Raw genomic sequence first — 22651 nt, forward strand, 5'->3', positions numbered from 1 at the left:
ACTGGACACAATATTCCAGATGAGGTCTGACCAAAGAGGAGTAGAGGGAAATTATGACTTCACGTGATCTAGACTGTATGCTTCTGTTAATACATCCTAGAATTGCATTTGCCTTTTTTGCTGCTGCATCGCACTGTTGACTCATATTCAGTCTGTGATCTATTAGTATACCCAAGTCTTTTTCACATGTGCTGTCACTTAGCCCTATTCCTCCCATTCTATATATGCTTTTATCATTTTTATTGCCCAGATGTAGTACTTTGCATTTCTCCCTGTTAAAAACCATTCTGTTAGTTGCTGCCCACTTCTCCAGTTTATATAAATCTTTTTGAATCCTCTCTCTCTCTTCTCTAGTATTAGCTATCCCTCCTAGCTTTGTGTCATCAGCAAATTTAATCAGTTTACCCTCAATTCCTTCATCTAAATCGTTGATAAAGATGTTGAACAATACAGGGCCCAGGACAGAGCCCTGTGGTACCCCACTTGAGACATTCTTCCAACTGGATGTGCAGCCATTTACGACCACTCTTTGGGTCCGATCACTAAGCCAGTTATGAATCCACCTAACAGTTGCCTTGTCCATTCCATACTTAGTCATTTTTTCAATAAGGATTGTATGAGAGACTTTGTCAAATGCTTTGCTGAAGTCAAGATATACTATATCTACAGCATTTCCTTGATCCACCCAATCAGTGATACCGTCATAGAAGGAAATTAAGTTAGTCTGACATGACTTATTAGTTACAAACCCATGCTGACTCTGTTTAATCACTTCATTCTTATCCAGGTATTGACATACATGTTGTTTAATAATTTGTTCAAAGATCTTTCCTGGTATAGAAGTCAGACTCACCGGCCTATAGTTGCCTGGGTCCACCTTCTTCCCCTTTTTGAAGATAGGAACAACATTTGCTCTTCTCCAGTCTTCTGGCACTTCTCCTGTTCTCCAAGAATTTTCAAAGATTATGGAGAGGGGTTCAAAAATTTCTTCTGCTATCTCCTTCAGTACTCTGGGGTGTAATTCATCTGGACCTGGAGACTTGAATTCATTTAGGTTAGCTAAGTGTTTCCTCACTATCTTTCTGTTTATAGATATCCTGGATTCTTCTATTCCCTTAATAGGACAGTGAATAACAGTTGATGTTACATTTCCTTTCTGAGAGAAAACAGATGCAAAATAGGAATTTAAAAGTTCAGCCTTCTCAACATCCTGTCTTACCATTTCATCATTTTCATCCTGTAAAAATCCTATAGCATCTTTGACTTTTCTTTTACTTTTGACATATCCCCAAAATCCTTTGTTATTGCTTTTGACATGTCTTGCTAGCCTCAATTCATTTTCAGCTTTAGATAATCTGATTTGTGCCCTGCAGGTTCTGCAGACAGCATTATATTCTTCTTTAGATATGCCTCCCCCTCTTTCCATTTTATAAACTTTTTTTCTTCCTTTTTAGCATGTGCTTAAGTTCTGTGTTCATCCATCCTGGTTTCCTTAAATGCTTCCTTTTCTTCCCTCTTTTCGGAATTGTTAACAACTGTGCTTTGAGAATTTCATTTTTCAAGATTTCCCATCCTTCCTGGACATTTTTGTCTTTAAGGATATCCAGCCATTGGATCCCTCCAATTCTCTTTCTGAATCCCTTAAAATCTGCCTTTCTGAAATCTAACCTTGACGTCTGAGTCTTCACAGGTCTTCCGCCTCTAGTTATCCAAAATTCTAAAATAGCATGGTCGCTACCTCCTAGGGTCCCAGCCACTTTTACCTCCTCAACCATTTCTTCCCTGTTTATAAGGATTAGATCCAAGGTAGCAGTTCCCCTTGTTTTCTCCCTTAACTTTTGGAAGATAAAGATGTCAGCAAGAGAGGATAAGAATTTCCTTGACCTGTTAGTTTTGCCTGAGAGAGATTCCCAACAAATGTCTGGATAGTTGAAATCTCCCATGACAACTATGTCATATTTTTTGGAGAACTTGGCCATTTGATGCATAAAGAGTTCATCGATATCTTCAGCTTGCACAGGCGGCCTGTAGTAAATACCTACAATGGTGTCCTTTCCATTGTTCTGTCCTTGTATTCTTACCCAAACAGTTTCCACAGAACTCCCAGTCTCTGAAGCTTCAATCTCTGTGCAGATATACGTGTTTCTAACATACAATGCGACACCCCCTCCTCGTTTATCAAGTCTGTTTCTTGCAAATAAGTTGTATCCTTCTAGTCTTGTAATCCAATCATGTGTATTGTCCCACCAAGTTTCAGTGATTCCAATGACATCATATTTCTTTTCCTGTGTTAGTAGTTCCAATTCTCCTTGTTTGTTGCCCATGCTTTGTGCATTAGTATAGAAACATTTTAGTTTGTGATTGGTTTCTCTTTCTCCAATATTCTTATTAATTAGATTCTTTCGTCTTTGTTCTTCCTTTCCACTTCTAATAGCAAAGTTCTCAATAGCATTTGTCAGGTGTATGGCTTTTTCTGGTCTTTTGCTTCCCTTCCCATGTTGTTCTAGTTTAATGCTCTCCTTACAAGTGTAGCAAGGCGACTTCCAAATACATGCTTTCCAGTCTTCGTAAGGTGCACCCCATCTCTAGCAAGTAGTCCATCGTAAAGGTACTTCACTCCGTGATCCAGAAATCCAAATCGTTGCTGACGACACCATCGACGTAGCCAGTTGTTCACCTGCAGAATCTTATTCCACCTCCTTGTTCCATGGCCATCCACTGGGAGGATGGAAGAGAAGACCACCTGCGCTCCCAGTTCTTTCACTTTCTTGCCTAAGTCTTCAAAGTCTCTGCAGATGGTTTCCAGGTCGTTTCTTGTGGTGTCATTTGTCCCCACATGTAGTAGCAGGAATGGGTAGTCATCTGTAGGTCTGAAGAATCCTGATATCCTGTCAGACACATCTTTAATTTTTGCACCTGGAAGACAGCACATTTCTCTTGGAGTTATATCCGGTCTGCAGATAGCGGCCTCTGTTCCTCTCAACAGGGAATCCCCCATGACCACCACTCTCCGTTTCTTCTTCACAACATTTTTCTTTCTCCATCCAGGAGGACTCTGAAGGCGTACAAGGTTGCTGTTTGTTGGCAAAGTCTTATCCTGATGTATTTCTTCGTTTTCCTGCATGAGAGCCTGGTACTGGTTTCTTTAATGTGACCCGCTTCCTCTGCCTGTAGACACGTCGTGCATCTGCCACCGGGATCAGCCGAATGATTCACTGCGCCTGCGCGGAATTCGTGCAGGCGCAGTGCGGCGGTGTTCTGCTGGTGGTACCGTGCAAGAGACTGCATGTGTGTGATTGTGAGAGTGTGAGTGTGAGAGTGTGTGAGTGTGAGAGTGAGTGTGAGAGTGTGTGTGAATGTGAGTGTGTTTGTCTGTGTGAGTATGAATGTGAGTGTGTGTGTGAGTGTGAGAGTGTGTGAGTGAGTGTGTGAGTATGAGTGTGAGATTGTGTGAGTGTGAGTGAGTGTGAGTGTATGAGTCTGAGTGTGAATGTGAGTGTGAGTGTGTGAGAGAGTGAGCGTGAGTATGTGTGAGTGTGTGTGTGAGTGTGTGTGTGAGTGTGTGAGTCTGAGTGTGTGAGTGTATGAGTGTGAGTGTGTGACTATGAGAGTGTGAGTGAGTGTGTGAGTGAGGAGTGAGTGAGTGTGAGTGTATGAGTCTGAGTGTGAATGTGAGTGTGTATATGAGTGTGAGTGTGTGTGAATGTGTCAGTGTGTGTGTGTGGTGCGTACGGCGTATAGAGTGTGTGAGCATGTGTGTGGTGCGACGGTGTTCCGCTGGTGGTACCGCGCAATAGGTTGGTACCAGCAGCAGTTTCCATATTGAGATACCCATCACTTGGGTGTCCCAATATGGCGGTTGATGAACTTCCTCTGCTTGGAATTCTGGGATATGGTGACATCTGGACAGAACAGAAAATTAAAACATTACAAGGCAATTATATAAATAGATACTGCAGAACCTGCTTTGTGTGAAATTTTATTGGTTTCAAAAATAAAAAACAAAATTGGCCTGCTACAGGTGTACACTTTCTTAATATATTAATGAAGCTGTCCTGTTGTTGCATTCAAAGGTGTATAGATGACCCAGATTGCAATTTTTGGAAGGGTTTGACCTCTTCATGACTTTTAGAAGTATAGGAATACCACAACTATACTTTGCTCACACTATTTGAATGATATAGTACAGTTGGTGCCTTCAAGATTGTATGGATGACCCTGCATATACTTTTTGGCAGGTTTTGCACTGTGAAGAACTTTTTTGAGTGGAGGAGTACCACACCTATACTTTTCTCACAATATTGAAATGAGATACTACAGTTGGTGCCTTCAAGGTTGTATGGATGACCCTGTTCTGTCCTCACTAAATGAAGCAGAATTCATGTAGCTTATACAGGCAGCTAAACCACTATACCGGGGTCCAATAAGGAGACTGTAGGTTGAATCTGTGCTTTATTGAACATGATGGTATATTGGCGCGGTGAAACTACAAACAAAAACATATATACATACAATCAATACTTGGTTCATCAGGGATTCATATATACATAATACATCATCTGCACTAATAGCTAACCAGGGGAGAACTTACTAAGCAGGCTAGTATGAGACAGGAATTGGATACAGGAAACATAAATACATACCAGCGATGCTGTCACAAGGGGAGAAGAGAAATGAGATGCTTCCTGAATGCAGGCAGAAGAAAACTGGTGGACTGGAGGGAAAATGGGGGCTGAACTAGCCATAATCCTTTGCAAAAGGCTACCAGGTTGCATTGCACGGAGGGAAAATAGAAGGGAAAGTAAAACACAATAACACTGCGGTTATGACTCTGGTCACTAGATGGAGCCAGAAAACACTGCAAACATATAATCAGGGATTATGAATTAAACATCAGAGACAGAACACTCCCCATCTGGCATCAAACGGATGTCACTATTCTTTTTCTCCAAAGACAACAATAGGACCAGGTCAGTTACTGGTCTGGAGAGCGTCTTAAGTTCATTCCCTTTGGCCATCCTCAGTTCGACTTTGCAGATGTTGCCATCCTTACTCTGGAATGTCGCGGTGACTAGACCAAGTGGCCACTGGCTCCAATGGGCTTGACAGTCTTTCACAAGGACAAGGTCACCAATCCTCAGATTAGGCCTGGTAGATTGCCACTTCGTATGTGGTTGCAGGGTAGACAAATAATGTTTGCACCACCTGTCCCAGAATGTGTTTGCAAGACTTTTTACCTGTCTCCATTGGTGCTTGTAGAGGTTCTTAGCATCGAATCCTCCTGGAGGGGCACTGGATAGTCCTGATTTCTGGGTAAGGAGAGTAGCTGGAGTCAATATATGAAGTGTAAACACCTGAGGGCAGATTTCAGCATCTGAGTCCTCTCTCACTAGTTCAAAGGTGTCTGGAAAACATTCCTCAGTGTACAATTGTTTTGGTCCTGAGAGCCATGTTGTGCTTCCTAGTCGACTTGCGTCAAATGCTCTAGTTTCGTGATCTGCAGGATTTAGGTCCATGGGGATGTAATGCCACTGTTTTGGATGAACTGATCTCCTAATTTGTAGCACTCTGCTGTTGACATAAACATAGAATTGTCTAGTTTCATTGTGGATGTATCCCAGGAGTACTTTGCTGTCTGAGTAGAACTTGGCTTGTGTCAGGTCAATATCCATCTCAGATACGATGAACTCTGCTAACTCAACGGCTTAGACTGCAGATGTGGCTCTGACATTTGGAGTCTACAGTTTTGAGATAGGCAACAGCAGCAATTGCTTTGACAGAAGCATCTTAAAATATGTACAGTCTTTGGCTTTGTATTTCTGTAGACGGCACAGGGGTGTATGGTCTTGGAACATTCAGGTTGGAGAGGGCTGCTAAAGAGTTCTTCCATACTTCCCACTGGATTCTCTTATCAGGTGACAGAGGTGCATCCCAGTCAGATGTCTCCTTAGTTAAGTCTCTTAGTATGGCTTTGCCTTGTATAGTAACAGGAGCTGTGAAACCCAAAGGATCGTACAGGCTGTGGATGGTAGACAGGACACCTCTGCGTGTGAAAGGCTTTTCTTCCTGGCTGACCTGAAAGGTGAAAGTGTCTGACTGTAGATTCCAGAGAAGCCTGAGGCTGCGTTGCATTGGTGTGGGGTCTGACCCCAGGTCCAGGTCTCTGAGACCATTACACAAGTCTTGTGAAGGGAATGCTTTCATGAGTTCTTGGCTGTTTGAGGTTATTTTGTGAAGCCTGAGATTAGAGCAAGCAAGCATCTCTTGGGCTCTCCTGAGAAGACTGAGGCCGTCTCATTTGAAGGCATGGCTTTCAGACAGTCATCAACATAAAAGTCTTTTTCTATGAATTGTCTGACATGATCCGTTTTCTTTTTCTCCTTCTTGAGCTGACCTTTTGAGTCCATAAATGGCGACTGCAGGTGAAGGACTATTGCCAAAGATGTGAACTCTCATGCGATAATCTGTGACCTCTTTAGTAGGATCATTGTCTCTGTTCTCAAAAATCTTTGACATGAAGGAGAAAAAGTGATGTTTCATCTCTGGTTTCTTCTGCAGATTATGTTTTAGAGAGGAGAAACGCTTTAATGCTTGATTTCTGTTGTTCGGTAGACGTGGTCTGTGGGTTCTGAAGGGAAAAGGTGCGACCCAGCTGTTGGTCTTACTTTTACAAGTCCCTTGTCCATTACCTCTAAGAACAACTTGTCCTCTACCGACATTGCTACTTGGTTGTCTTGCTTAGTTCTCTGGAAGACTGTGCACCCCAACTGATCCTCATAGCTTCCTGACACCATACTGCTGTCACGAGTAAAGTCTATTAAATGATTGGGCAGTTGGATGCTGTGTGGTAGTTCCTTGACATGGAACTCGCTGTTGCAAGGTTGAAACAGAGATGGGCGTCCTGTCTCCAATGTATTTGTTAGCATGCTTGTCACAGAAGATGGGGCGTGCATATGTCCCAAGCATACATTTCCTATTGTGACCCATCCTAGGTCTAACTTTTGGGCATAGGGAGCATTGTGGAGTCCATTGATATGACATCTCACTTTATGGACCTCTAGGATATCTCTTCCCAACAGCAGTATTATCTGAGCCTGATGGTCGCGTTCCAGTATAAGGTGTGCTATGCGTTTTAAGTGAGCATGATGGATTGCCACATCCGGCATAGGTATTTCAGATCTGTTGTCTATGATCTGCTTACACTCGATGATTGTAGGTACTGGTAAGCAGAATCGTCCGTCTAAGGACTCAATTTGGTAGTCAGTAGCTTTCCTACCTGCTGTTGTCACAGTACCTGTGTGAAGGGTTAATACTAAAATCAGAGCTGAAGGTTCCTTTTGTCCATTCTCTGAAGGTTTCGTTTCTTCATTTTCGTTGCTGTAAGATACATTTTTGTAATTGGCAAGGGCTGTCATGAAACCAGACTGTTCTCATCAGGTGCAAAGATAAGGGAGGCGGGGGTGTAAAACTCTGAAGAATATGCCACTATACTACTTTCTATGATGGACATATATGTAGTTTCCGGTTTTCTTGCAATATTATTGGCTTACAAAGTGAAATGATTTTATTGGTAGTTGAGAACTTTGCATAATTAAGCAAAATGTTATAAAAGAAGTGACTAAAATAAAGGGGCTTAGTGATCTGTCTCGATCCTCCCGTCCAGAGACCCCCGTCTCCGTGTGGTCATTTGAGTTGCTAGCAACACTGGAATAATTTGGACATCACTGGCTCAACCATGAAGGGTTAATTTAGCCCTCCCTAAATAGCTACCCTGACAGCTTGGCGCCCAACGTGGGGCCCCCAAACAGGGACGCCTCTGCCCCGGAGGACAACAAGACAAATGACCCTCAGAGCGGATGCAGTTGATGGAAAATTGGGACTGATCATCCCCCACGACAACCACGGTAAGTTGGCAGTTATACTGTTCAGACTGACCGTTGGAGTGGTTTTCCTGTGCTTGTTGCCGCAAAGAGGATCTGAGGTTTGTCCCCTGGTGGGGTGATTCATGGGTGGAATCATATAGAGGTGCAGTCCCGTTGAGGGCCCAGTGCTCGAACCGTACCTCATAAGGGACGGACACCCCAGATTGACCAGTGATTGTGACTCTCTTTATAGTCAAAATATCCTGGAATTCCCGATCATTATTAGTATTGGGCGTGGTGAGTGATCGAAGACTGGGCAGGATACGTAACTCAGGTATGTATAGATAGATATATATAACCAGAGGTGTCCGGAGGGATAGTCTGAGACGCCCTCCTCCTTTCACTGAGTACTGCGTTGACTTTTGGGCTTCCCAGAGGGGGTTGACCCGGTGGAACAAACTGAGACGGCTGCTCCAGTATTGTGCATAATTGAAGTAAGGGTATTTAGCTCTAAAGGAGAGAATTATGTTTCTGTGGAAGAAAAAGAAAAGTTTGGAATTGTGTGAAGGATCAGATACTGTTAGTCTTATGATTCAAAGACGAGGAAAGAAATCTGTCAGGAATGCAGGAAAAATATTTTCGATTCTGGGATTTCCTAAGGGCGGGAGGTTGCAGTCTACGCTATGGGATGAAGGAGATAAAATAAAAAAAATAAAGGGAGGTTGACTGATGATTAGTGTTGAGCATTCCGATACCGCAAGTATCGGGTATCGGCCGATACTTGCTGTATCGGAATTCCGATACCGACTTCCGATATTTTTTCAATATCGGAATTCGGCATCGGAATCGGAAGTTCAGTTGATTGACGGCCTGACGTCATCATGATGCGCGGTGTGTGCGCATCATGATGCGCCGTCATTTCGGGCCTTCCGGGGGTCTCTGCCGGCCTGCCGGGGGGCTGTGCCGGCCTGCCGGGGGGCTGTGTGGACTGCCCGGGGTCTGTACCGGCCTGCCGGGGGGCTGTGCCGGCCTGCCGGTGGTCTGTGCACCCTGTGGGGGTCTGTACCGGCCTGCCGGGGGGCTGTGCCGGTCTGCCGGGGGGCTGTGCTGATGTCCGGGGGTCTGTGCAAGCATCGTCCGATGGGACTACAAGTCCCATCGGGCGATGCCTGCTACCATGACAGTGATTGACACATTAGCCAATGATGGGACAGTAGTAGTCCCATCATCCGGCTAATGTGTTAAATGTTAAAAAAAAAAAAAAAAAAAAATACTACATGCATGCTACATACATACTACATGCTACATACATACTACATATATACTACATACATACTACATACATGCTACATACATACTACATGCATGCTACATACATACTACATGCTACATACATACTACATGCATGCTACATACATACTACATATATACTACATACATACTACATACATGCTACATACATACTGCATGCTACATACATACTACATACATACTACATACATACTACATGCATGCTACATACATACTACATATATACTACATGCATGCTACATACATACTACATGCTACATACATACTACATATATACTACATACATACTACATACATACTGCATGCTACATACATACTACATACATACTACATACATACTACATGCATGCTACATACATACTACATGCATGCTACATACATACTACATGCATGCTACATGCATGCTACATACATACTACATGCTACATACATACCACATACATACTACATACATACTACATACTACATATATACTACATGCATGCTACATACATACTACATGCTACATACATACCACATACATACTACATACATACTACATACATACTACATGCTACATACATACTACATATATACTACATGCATGCTACATACATACTACATGCTACATACATACCACATACATACTACATACATACTACATGCTACATACATACTACATATATACTACATGCATGCTACATACATACTACATGCTACATACATACCACATACATACTACATACATACTACATACATACTACATGCTACATACATACTACATATATACTACATGCATGCTACATACATACTACATGCTACATACATACCACATACATACTACATACATGCTACATATATACTACATGCATGCTACATACATACTACATATATACTACATGCATGCTACATACATACTACATGCTACATGCATGCTACATACATACTACATACATACTACATGCTACATACATACCACATATATACTACATACATACAATACATTCATACAATACATACATAGACATACAGTACATATAACATAGAGTAACATACTTACCAATACTTGTCACATTGTTCCCCGAAGCCATTGTCTTTTCCGGAATAAATATTAACATAACAAACCACAAAAATACTCACCCACGATCCGAAGCAGTCCACGAGTGTGTCCCACGACGATCTTGGGTAGAGAACTGCAGCATCAGATGATGCTGCCGTTCTCTACGGGCTGCAGGAATCCAATGACGGAAGGTAGGTATCCTTCCGCACTGTATTCCTCCGCCACTTAAAAAAAAAAAAGTCCCTAGTCTCACTTTATGCCATTGCTGCGTGGGAATTTCCCACACAGCAATGGCATAAAGTGAGACTAGGGACTTTTTTTTTTTTTAAGTGGCGGAGGAATACAGTGCGGAAGGATACCTACCTTCCGTCATTGGATTCCTGCAGCCCATAGAGAACGGCAGCAACAGCTGATGCTGCAGTTCTCTACCCAAGATCGTCGTGGGACACACTCGTGGACTGCTTTGGATCGTGGGTGAGTATTTTTGTGGTTTGTTATGTTAATATTTATTCCGGAAAAGACAATGGCTTCGGGGAACAATGTGACAAGTATTGGTAAGTATGTTACTCTATGTTATATGTACTGTATGTCTATGTATGTATTGTATGAATGTATTGTATGTATGTAGTATATATGTGGTATGTATGTAGCATGTAGTATGTATGTAGTATGTATGTAGCATGCATGTAGCATGCAGTATGTATGTAGCATGCATGTAGTATATATGTAGTATGTATGTGGTATGTATGTAGCATGTAGTATATATGTAGTATGTATGTGGTATGTATGTAGCATGTAGTATGTATGTAGCATGCATGTAGTATGTATGTAGCATGCATGTAGTATATATGTAGTATGTATGTAGCATGTAGTATGTAGCATGCATGTAGTATATATGTAGTATGTATGTAGCATGTAGTATGTATGTAGCATGCATGTAGTATATATGTACTATGTATGTAGCATGTAGTATGTATGTAGCATGCATGTAGTATGTATGTAGCATGCATGTAGTATGTATATGGTATGTATGTAGCATGTAGTATGTATGTAGCATGCATGTAGTATATATGTGTTATGTATGTGGTATGTATGCAGCATGCATGTAGCATGCATGTAGTATGTATGTAGTATATATGTAGTATGTATGTAGCATGTAGTATGTATGTAGTATGTATGTAGCATGCATGTAGTATATATGTAGTATGTATGTAGCATGTAGTATGTAGCATGCATGTAGTATATATGTAGTATGTAGCATGTAGTATGTATGTAGCATGCATGTAGTATATATGTGTTATGTATGTAGCATGTAGCATGCATGTAGCATGCATGTAGTATGTATGTAGTATATATGTGGTATGTATGTAGCATGCAGTATGTATGTAGCATGCATGTAGTATATATGTAGTATGTATGTTGCATGTAGTATTTATGTAGTATGAATGAAGCATGTATGTAGTATGTAGTATGAATGTAGCATGTATGTAGTATGCATGTTGTATGTATGTAGCATGTAATTTTTTTTTTTTTTTTTTTTTTTACATTTAACACATTAGCCGGATGATGGGACTACTACTGTCCCATCATTGGCTAATGTGTCAATCACTGTCATGGTAGCAGGCATCGCCCGATGGGACTTGTAGTCCCATCGGACGATGCCTGCACAGACCCCCGGAGCCTGCACAGACCACCGGCAGGCCGGCACAGCCCCCCGGCAGGCCGGCACAGCCCCCCGGAGCCTGCACAGCCCCCCGGCAGGCCGGCACAGCCCCCCGGCAGGCCGGCACAGCCCCCCGGCAGGCCGGCACAGCCCCCCGGAGCCTGCACAGACCACCGGCAGGCCGGCACAGACCACCGGAGCCTGCACAGACCCCCTGGCAGGCCGGCACAGCCCCCCGAAAGGCCCGTACAGACCCCAGAGAGGCTGTACAAGGGCAGGAAAGGTTTTTTCTTATTCCGATACCGGAAGTCCCATAGACTTGAATGGGACTTCCAGTATCGGAATCGGCGATACCGATACTTTTTTTAAAGATCGGCCGATACCATCCGATACGATACTTTGAAGTATCGGACGGTATCGCTCAACTCTACTGATGATGGATTACTTAAAGGCGCTGAGGAATTCCGTGCCTTGGCACATGAATTGTATAATGAAGGTTATGTGGAAATTGAACAGCAAGTGAATTCTGATTGTTTTTATTGCTATGTGGAGAAAGGAAAATTGTCTAACACTGTGAAAAAGACAGAAAGTGTTGTGGTACAGGAAAGAATTGAGAATGTGATTAAAGAAGACACTGATATCGAGGCTAATGTGTCAGGCAGACAGATGGTTAAGAATGATTTGAAACAAGAAATTTCCCCGCTAGATGATAAGGTCCCTCCCCAGGAAATCAAGCCTCTCCTCCCGACTGTAAGCTCTGTGCCCCTTAACCCTAAGGCAATGATGTATCCTGGACTACCAAAACTCAGTATGCCCCCACCCTATGATCCTGCCGGGTGGCTCTGTGCTGTATGCGGAGTTACTAGTCCTCAGTGGAGAGAGGTATGTTATAATTGTGGCACAAGAAGACCGGGTGTTGCAGCCCCCACCTTTCCATTGTTGAATGCTGATGGTACCTATTATCATCCGCAGCCAGCCTCAATCCCCGTTCACCTGATCCAGAGGGAAAAAAAAAAAGTTTTCAGAAGACTTTAACCCGCTCTGTTCGGCAGAGAGAGAGAGAAAAAAAAAGCAAACTAGCAAGCTAGCAGCTGCAGCTGCTTCAGTACCCCCTCACATCTTAGCCCACACCATATCCCCCTTCGCCCCCACCGCAGCTGCGAGTACACAGCCAGTCTCTTATTAGTATCAGTGGAGCACACAGCAAACTCTGGCTCCCCCCTCAGACTTCAGCTACTGGGAACCCTGCTCCTCAGCCCCTCCCTGCTAATGCTGGCGATGTGGCCGACTTGGTCACTTTCAGAGAGACTGTCACACTCCCGCTGATAGATGCTACCCTCAAGTTCCCTCTTCCAATCGTAATCTAAATACTGGGAACCCTAGAGGATACCCCGGTTACGGACAGCCCCAAAATCCTGATAATTGTCCATACTGAAGGGGTGGCCAACCAGGGTCTGCCATCACAATGTCCTCCACCAAACCTGGGGCATGCTCATCCGTCACGCTCCCTGTAGGGGACACCCTTGTTAAGTTCATGGTAGACACTGGGGCGGCCAATTCTATAATCAAGTCATCAGACGAACCTACGGATATCCCTATTCAACTGTCAGATCAAGAGCTTGTTTTAATCGGAGTAGATGGCAGACCCAATTAATATACTTTTATAAACCCCATAAAACCCTTCCCCGAGGTTACTATTCAGTTTGTAATCTCCCCCACATGTCCAGTAAATTTACTAGGAGCAGATTTATTATCACAGTTCCGCTCCAGAATACAATTCCAAGATGATGGTCAAATGGCTCTTACGTTATATAATCCCTATGTAGATGAAGACAGTGAAGATAAATCTATATTTTGCATGCCCTTCCCATGGTTATGATGGCACTGATAGGCCCAGATCCACCCCCAATATTGCCTGAGGATCAACGACTCACCCCATACCTCTCAGAGATACCATCTAAACACTGGTCAAAAGGGCCAAATGATATAGGGAAAATGCCTGTAGAACCAGTAAAAGTGTTTCTCAAACCTGGTGCCTAATCCACATACTCTTTTGTCCCAAATACCCCAGGATGTTGCTTGGTTTACAGTTATTGATCTTACCAATGCCTTCTTTAGCATTCCGTTACACCCAGACTGCCAGTTTCTATTTGCATTCACTTATCAGGAACGACAGTTAACATAGACAGTTATGCCACAAGGGGCCCAAAACAGTCCCAACCAGTTTGCAAAAAATATGAGCAGGTGTCTTTTGCCATTGCTGCCATTGTTAGCCTCCTTAAGCATCTGGCAGCACTGAACTGTCGGGTATCGGCCTCGGGACTTCAGTTCTGCCTTGGTCAAGTGATGTTCTTGGGTCACTGTCTCCTTCAGGGTGCCAGACACCTCGCAGAAGAAAGAAAAATAGCTGTCAGCTCCCTTCCTTTCCCAAAAGATGAAACTGAACTCCAGCGTTTTCTTGGCCTATGCACTTATTTTTGTCAGTGGATACCGGATGCATCCCGCATAATGCAACCCCTTTACAATGCCTTGAAAGACGGTATAATGAACTATAAGGAAAGATGGCAGTGATGAGGATTACCTCCAATATGATTGTTCCCAACTTCTGATAGAAGAAACAGCTACTCCACCAAATGTCAGTGAGAATCCACTCCCAAATCCTGATCTGGTGTTATACATAGACTCACGGTATGCATTTGGTATTGCTCACGATTTTGGGGCTCTATGGGCCAATCGAGGGTTTATTACTACTGCCAGAACCCCAGTGAAAAATGCTCAAGCTGTTAAAACCCTCATGGACTCGATCAAATTACCTACTCAGGTAGCTATTATCAAAGTTAAGGCGCACGGTACTAGGACCAGTCCACAGACTGCTGGCAACGCATTTGCGGATGTGCAAGCAAAAGCCGCCGCTTTCTTACCCGTTGAACCAACCATACCAACTATGATGACCACACGCTCTCAGCATAAACAGTTACAAGAAGCATTGACCCTACAAGAACCTGAGGATCTACAGCAGACTGAAGTTTTCTGTCGGACCCTGCGAGACCGCTTAATGACGATGCAGAGAATGTCTCCAAAGGAAGAGGTGAAACAATGGAAAACTGATGGAAGACTGATGGGGCACGTATGGATAATCATCTCAGGGAAAAGGACCGACTCGTGTGTCTCCCTAAGCGGATGTACCCTGCTATGGGCACATGGGCCTACATATTGAGGAAAGAATTAGGCCCTCGCACTGGTGCAAAAATTCTACTGGGCCCCGGTTCTCCTGTTGGCCGGAAGCATTCCCTGTTACCAACATGGCTGCAAAGACCACAGCGAAGAAACTGGTGATGGAAGTTATATGCAGATATGGGGTTCCAGAAGTTGTTGAAAGTGATCAAGGTCCGGCCTTTTCTTCCCATGTGTACCAAGAAGTTCTGACAATGCTTGGATCCACTGTAGCACTCCATACTCCGTACCACCCACAATACAGTGGGAAAGTTGATAGGCTGAACGGCACACTGAATGGTCAATTGACCAAAATGATGCAGGAGACTACGGCTCCATGGCCAGAGCTCCTACCCATTGTACTATACCACATTCGTACTACCCCTATTGCAAAGCATGGCCTGTGCCCATGTGACATATTGTTTGGTACTAGGCCCCCAGTTGCAAATTTCTTGCCTCAGCAGTTATCAGAAGAAACTGACTGTGCTGTTCAATATGTTATTCAGCTTAGTAAAATTCTTGCTAACACCAATGTTCTAGTTTTCTTTTCTCTTCCAGATTCAGCAGAGACCGACACCTGTTATAACCTGAAGCCTGGTGATTTGGTAGTTATGAAAAGGCATGTCAGGAAGCATGGACTAGAACCCTTGTATGACGGTCCCTATCAAGTTCTCCTCATCACCCAACAAGCCAATAGCAAATGAAGGGGCATAATGTTTTGGTTTTTCGCATTTTCCATATTATTATTGGTAGAAGTTAAAAGTTAAAGTTAGAAGATATTCAAAGACTCAGAGATCAATACGATAAACACAATGATCGTAATAAGGACAGTTGGTGGTCAGACACCTTCTCCTTTCTCAATCCAGCCTATTGATTTAAGGGAATTGGGGGCTGGGTAGCTGGGATCTTACAAAGCTTGTTACACATTGCTGCCTGTATCCTTGTTGTATATGTGATACTAAAACTTGTTCTTTGGTGTATTTCTATATGTATTAGGAAATTCTACACTAAGCCAGCTAATGATGATACCAAAGGCGTCGTTGCCCCTGCTCTTCTCTGCACCAATCTCAAAAGGCTATCTGATGAAGATGTTGAAGCCAAGCACATGGCTACCTACAAAAGATCTCCACCACGTCATCAAAAATTGTTATTCATGAACTGCAGTATACAGGGGGATGGGTGCGCCGCGACAGCCATGACTGATAACACGGCATCAGCCATGTGAAGACCAGTACCTCTCAAGCTGTTAGCTTGGGATAGCACCTCTGATGCTGCATATGTGTTAAAAAAATTTTATCTAGGGGGGAATGTGAAGGGTTAATATTAAAATCAGAGCTGAAGTTTCGTTTTGCCCATTCTCTGAAGGTTTTGTTTCTTCATTTTTGTTGCTGTAAGATAAATTTTTGTAATTGGCAAGGGCTGTCATGAAACCAGACTGTTCTCATCAGGTGCAAAGATAAGGGAGGCGGGGGTGTAAAACTCTGAAGAATATGCCACTATACTACTTTCTATGACGGACATATATGTAGTTTCCGGTTTTCTTGCAATATTAGTGGCTTACAAAGTGAAATGATTTTATTGGTAGTTGAGAACTTTGCATAATTAAGCAAAATGTTATAAAAGAAGTGACTAAAATAAAGGGGCTTAGTGATCTGTCTCGATCCTCCCGTACAGAGACTCCCATCTCCGTGTGGTCATTTGAGTTGCTAGCAACACTGGAATAATTTGGACATCACTGGCTCAACCGTGAAGGGTTAATTTAGTCTTCCCTAAATAGCTACCCCGACACCTGCACATGTCTTTAATGAGTAGGGAGTGCTTGGCCCTTTGATGTTGAATAGGTCAAAGAATGTTGATCTAGCCAAGGATCGATTACTTTGATCATCCAAGATAGCATACAGTCTTACAGCTTTGTCTCTATGGCCCTTTGGGTACACTCTGATGAGGCATATCTTTGAACAGGACCTACTGTCTATTGTCCCTTTACAGACTTCAGTACATTGTGAAGTGATCTCTGGCGTAGCTGCATCAGTGTTCCTTTCCTCACCGCCATGCTCACTGTCAGCTAGCGTGTTTTGTGCACTCCATGGAGCTGGGCTAGGGTGTAGAGCAGTGTTATGATCTGTGGTGCCACACTCTGTGCATTTTACACTGACCTTACAATCCTTGGCAAGATGAGTTGTAGATGAGCAGCACTTGTAGCAGATACCATTCTCTTTCAGGAAGCTTCTGCGATCTGGCATAGATTTTCCCCTGAAGGCTCTGCATTTCAGGAGAGGATGAGGCTTCTGATGGAGCGGGCACTTCTTGTCAGGGTCTTGTACCTTTGTCTCTGATTAAGAGTGGCCAGCAGATCTGTAATTGGAACTTGGAGAAGAAACATAAGTCTTGTTCACTGCCAAAAGATGTTCTGCATGGGTTTGCAGCTGGTGATGCTGTGGCATATGACTGTCACGGCATGTTTGGCTCTGCGTGATGCGACGATCGGTCGGTCAACAAACAACAAGACAGACAAGGGGACACCGGGGAAACAATTACAACGGTGGGCCCTATAATAGGGAACGGGGAAGTGGACCCCTTATGCACTCTCCTAAGGAAGCCCTGACTCTCCTCATATTCCCTCCTGTCGCTGACCAGGATACCTCAGTCCCTCACTTGCCCTGCACCTATCCCTTACTAGGGAATTGCAAGCGCGGACACTGGTCCTCACCGCTGTACTAGTAAAACACAAGGAAAAATAACGGACAGGGAAAAACAAACAACTTAGCTTTCTCTGCTGCCAATGCTCCTGAAGCAGCAGAGTACGGCACCTGAACTCAGCTTTCAGCAGAAACACCACTGCTCCAGATAGGCTGCAAAAAGCACTGCTCCAAATAGCTCCTCTCCTAATAATAATCTTTATTTTTATATAGTGCTAACATATTCCGCAGCGCTTTACAGTTTGCATACATTATCATCACTGTCCCTGATGGGGCTCACAATCTAAATTCCCTATCAGTATGTCTTTGGAATGTGGGAGGAAACCCACGCAAACACGGGGAGAACATACAAACTCTTTGCAGATGTTGTCCTTGGTGGGATTCAAACCCAGGACTAACCACTGAGCCACCGTGCTGCTCTCCTCTCAAAGGTTGGTTAGCAAATGACCAGTATTACCAACAGTGAGTGCAGCACCTGATGACCCTTTATAGGAAGGAGGGAGTGGTCACACCTGCTGACTGATTAAACATGTAGTAACACCAGCGGCCACCGGGGGGGGAACACAACAGCCGACCAACTACAGTTGTAGTAACACCAGCGGCCACCGGGGGCAAAAACCCATATTAACACCTGAGGGCCAGAAAGGAAAAAGATTTATATAAGAGAGTCCAGACTCTGACACAGATCCAAAAATGGATTGTGACAATGACATGGCAAAATCAAAGCTGGGATCATTTCTGATTGTTGCTTTTTTGTGTATAGTCTACAAAAATGGAGAAGGGAGGGAATGGAACACTGTGTTTGTATTTGTACATGGAACCATGTGTGAGACACCTCTCCTGAAGATTGTAGGGCAACTTTTGGACAATAGGGTTAACACCTTTGGCTGTCTCAAGGAATGCAAGTCCTTTTAGGTCACTTTCACATTTGGCAACTAGGACTTCCTTTAGCAGGTCACCTAGTTCTCTAAGGCTACTTTCACACATCAGGTTTTCGGCGTCAGGCGCGATCCGGCGTCGTGCCGGAACGCCGGATCCGGCAAATGTTTCGTAAAACCGGATGTGACTGATCCGGTTTTCTGCCGGATCCGTCTTTTTCTTGACAGACAAAACCGGATCCGTCTCATCCGGTACATCCGTTTTTCTATCCGTTTTTCGACGGATTACGCCGGATCCGGTTTTTAAAATTGACCCTTGTGGCCTTCCGAACGGGATTGGCTACTGGAAAACTATATATAGCATGTTCCTACAGCCCTTCTTTGACAGGTTGTAGAGGAGAAAGTGCAGGTTGGAGAGAAGAGCAAGTTACTGGCGAAGATGGATGTTGTGATTGGAAATATTTTGAAGAATTTGGCGGATTTTACAGCGGAAGCCAATCGTTTGAGGGTGATTGTTCTGGAGAAGGAGAGAGCGAGACAGCAGCGCATCAGGCATAGTAGACGACGTTTGTGGATCCACCCCATCACAGCCAAGAGAATGACGCATGGGGTCTATTCTACACTCTGCATGGACCTTCGACGAAACCCGGATAAATTTTTTGGATATGTTCGGATGAAAATGGAGAATTTTGATTACTTGGTGGAGCGCATTGCACACCTCATAAAAAAAGCGGACACCTATTGCCGCTTCTCTGTTTCATCCGCAGAGCGTCTGATGGTGACTTTAAGGTAAGCCACATTTATTGGATGTGATCGCATCAGAGCACACTTTCACTGCAATCTTGTTGGTGGTAGTTTGTATCTCCAAGTGTTATAGCTCAGTTTTGGTATGTAATGCTGTGATTTAAAACTAATTTATTGTTTTTTAATTCCCCACAGATTTCTTGCAACTGGAGAATCCCTTTCGTCACTGCATTTCCAGTACAGACTCGGGATTTCCACCATATCTGGAATTGTGAAGTACACATGCCGTGCACTGTGGGACTCCTTAGCTGAAGAGTTTTTACCAGAGCCCACAACAGAGAGGTGGATTGAAATTGCTGACAAGTTTCAACAGATATGTCAGTTTCCAAACTGCTTGGGCGCTGTGGACGGGAAACATATCCGCATTGTAAAGCCAGCTGGATCGGGATCGGAATATTTCAATTACAAGAAATATTTTTCAATTGTCCTCATGGCCATCGCTGACGCGGAATACAAATTTATTGCGGTTGATATTGGGGCCTATGGCCGCTCCAATGACTCTCAAGTTTTCAAACTGTCTGCCATGGGGCGTAAACTGTATGGAAACACCTTCCAGTTCCCACCACCTAGACCGCTGCCGCAAACATCTGGTCCACCTATGCCATTTGTCTGTGTAGGGGATGAAGCCTTCCAGCTGTCAGAACACCTTTTGAAACCATACTCTAGCAGAGGATTGACAAGACCAAAACGCATTTTTAATTACCGCCTCACAAGAGCAAGAAGAATGGTTGAATGTACCTTTGGTATTCTGACAGCCAAATGGCGGGTCCTATTGACTGCGATCAACCTCAAGACAGAAACTGTGGACGAGGTGATCAAAGCGTGCGTGGTACTCCACAATTTTGTTATCTGCAAGGAACCCATTTCCATTGAGGACACCTCTGAAGAAACCACCTTGCAAGATTACCATGACATTACCACTAGAAGTTCTGTGACGGTTTCAGTAATGAGGGACAATTTTGCACTATACTTTATGTCACCTCAAGGCAGAGTACACTGGCAGGATGACAGAGTGTGAAAGATTTGTGCCCAACCAAACTTGTGTACCTTCTGTACCAACAGTATATACCTTTGCCAACCAAAGTTGGATATCTTGTCATGGTCTCTATTTTTAGCTTTAGGCCACAGGTTGCAAAGTATTTCACCTTTTAACAAAAGTTGTGTACATTGTTAGGAAATCACCAACAATAAACACAACTTTTTAGGTGAAATACTTTGCTTCAAACACAACCAGGAACACAACTGTGGCAAAAAGCTAAAATTTACCCACAGTTATATACCTAGTTTTGAATACCATTTCACCTTTTAAATACCCTGTATTTAACCTTTTTCGCCGCAGAAAGAAATGACAGACAACCAGTGTAAAATAATTTAACTTTTATTGAAAAATGTTTTTTTTAGTAAACTTTTTTAAAATTTTAATAAACTTGTTTGAAACTATAAAACTGAAACCATAAAACTGGTCATTTTTATTTAAATACACACATTATAAATCTGTGTAGTGTGTGGTGGAAATACTGCTGTAGGGGCTGCGGGACACTTCGACACTGGGAGTGTGGAGAGAGGACTGGGATCGTGGTGGGGAAGGAACAGTTAGAGGTGAAGGTGTGGAAAAAACTACAGAATGGGTGGACATGTGGGAAGCAGAAGAGGTGGTGGGTGGTGGAGTGGAGGGTTGGGCAGGGACTGTAGGAGCAGATGATGTTGATGGCAAGTTGTATGGGGAAGGAGTTTGGTACGGGGCAGGTTGCTGGAAGTGGGGAGATGTCTGGTACGGGGCAGGTTGCTGGAAGTGGGGAGATGTCTGGTACGGGGCAGGTTGCTGGAAGTGGGGAGATGTCTGGTACGGGCAGGTTGCTGGAAGTGGGGAGATGTCTGGTACTGGGGAGGTTGCTGGTACTGGGGAGTTTGCAGGTACTGGGGAGTTTGCTGGTACTGGGGAGGTTGCTGGTACTGGGGAGGTTGCTGGTGCTGGGGAGGTGGATGGTGCTGGGGAGGTGGATGGTGCTGGGGAGGTGGATGGTGCTGGGGAGGTGGATGGTATGTAATAGGAGGGGGAGGATGGAAAGTGGCTGGAGGGGGTGTAGATGTAATAGGAGGGGGAGGATGGAAAGTGGCTGGAGGGGGTGTAGATGTAATAGGAGGGGGAGGATGGAAAGTGGCTGGAGGGGGTGCAGGTGGAGGAACTACTGTGGTGGGAGGAGGAGGTTGGGAGGTAACTTGCTGGAGAGCAGCGTGGCATGAATGCATTACATGCATCTGCTGGGCAGGAGAGAGCGTTTCCATGCGCTCCACAACAGACCTGAAAAAGGTGTGGTTTGGCGAAGATCTTGCTTCTGAATGCATGGTTTGCAGAAGTGTCTTCACCTCCAGAATGCTGGAGTTGATCTGCTGATAGCCTGCGGAGATTTGCTCTGACAAGACTTTTAGACAGTTCTGGAAAGATGCATTCAGATGCAAGAACTCTGGCGCATAAGTCTTTTCCTGACCCCTCTGCCGCTGCCGCCCAGTACCCGCAGGTGTACTAGAGGTGGCAGGGGCAGAAGGGTGGGGTAAAGGGAAAGCGATCTCCTCACCAGCAGCTTCATGTAATGTAGGCGGCCACGATGCTCCTGTGCTGGTGGATGGGACAGATGGGTCGAATGTGTGGGAAGGCTGGGAAGGTGCAGATGTACCGGGGCGGTCGAAGTGTCCCTCGGTGCCGGTCTCCTCAGGGATCGCCTCAGAAGGGTCCAATCGTGCAGGCTCCCGAGTGCTGCTCACCGTGCTGTGGAATAAAGAGAAAAAAAAAAAACAATTAAAATACTGACATGGTATGGCCCTGGCTGAAAAAAAAAATTTACATCTAACATTTTTTTTCACATGTGGTGTGTAATATTTACCTTCTAGTGACCATTGTTTCCCGGAGGAACGACAGGGCTTCTGCGTACTTGTACTTGCTCCTGCGTCCTCCAGATCCACTCGGGGCCCGCATCTCTTTATTGAACTCCTTCTTGAAACGATCCCTCACAGACCGCCACCGATTCACAATTCTGTTCCCTGAAACGAGAAAGGACAAAGTGGTTAGTATACAACATCAGTGTTTCCCAAACTCCAGTCCTCATGGTCCCCAGGGGTCATGTTTTCAGGATTTCCATAGTAAATAGAAATCTTGAACACATGATCCGTGGGGACCATGAGGA

Source organism: Dendrobates tinctorius, unplaced genomic scaffold (genome assembly GCF_039654945.1).
Source record: "Dendrobates tinctorius isolate UK_male_01 unplaced genomic scaffold, ASM3965494v1 ptg000057l, whole genome shotgun sequence".
Lineage (NCBI taxonomy): Eukaryota > Metazoa > Chordata > Amphibia > Anura > Dendrobatidae > Dendrobates > Dendrobates tinctorius.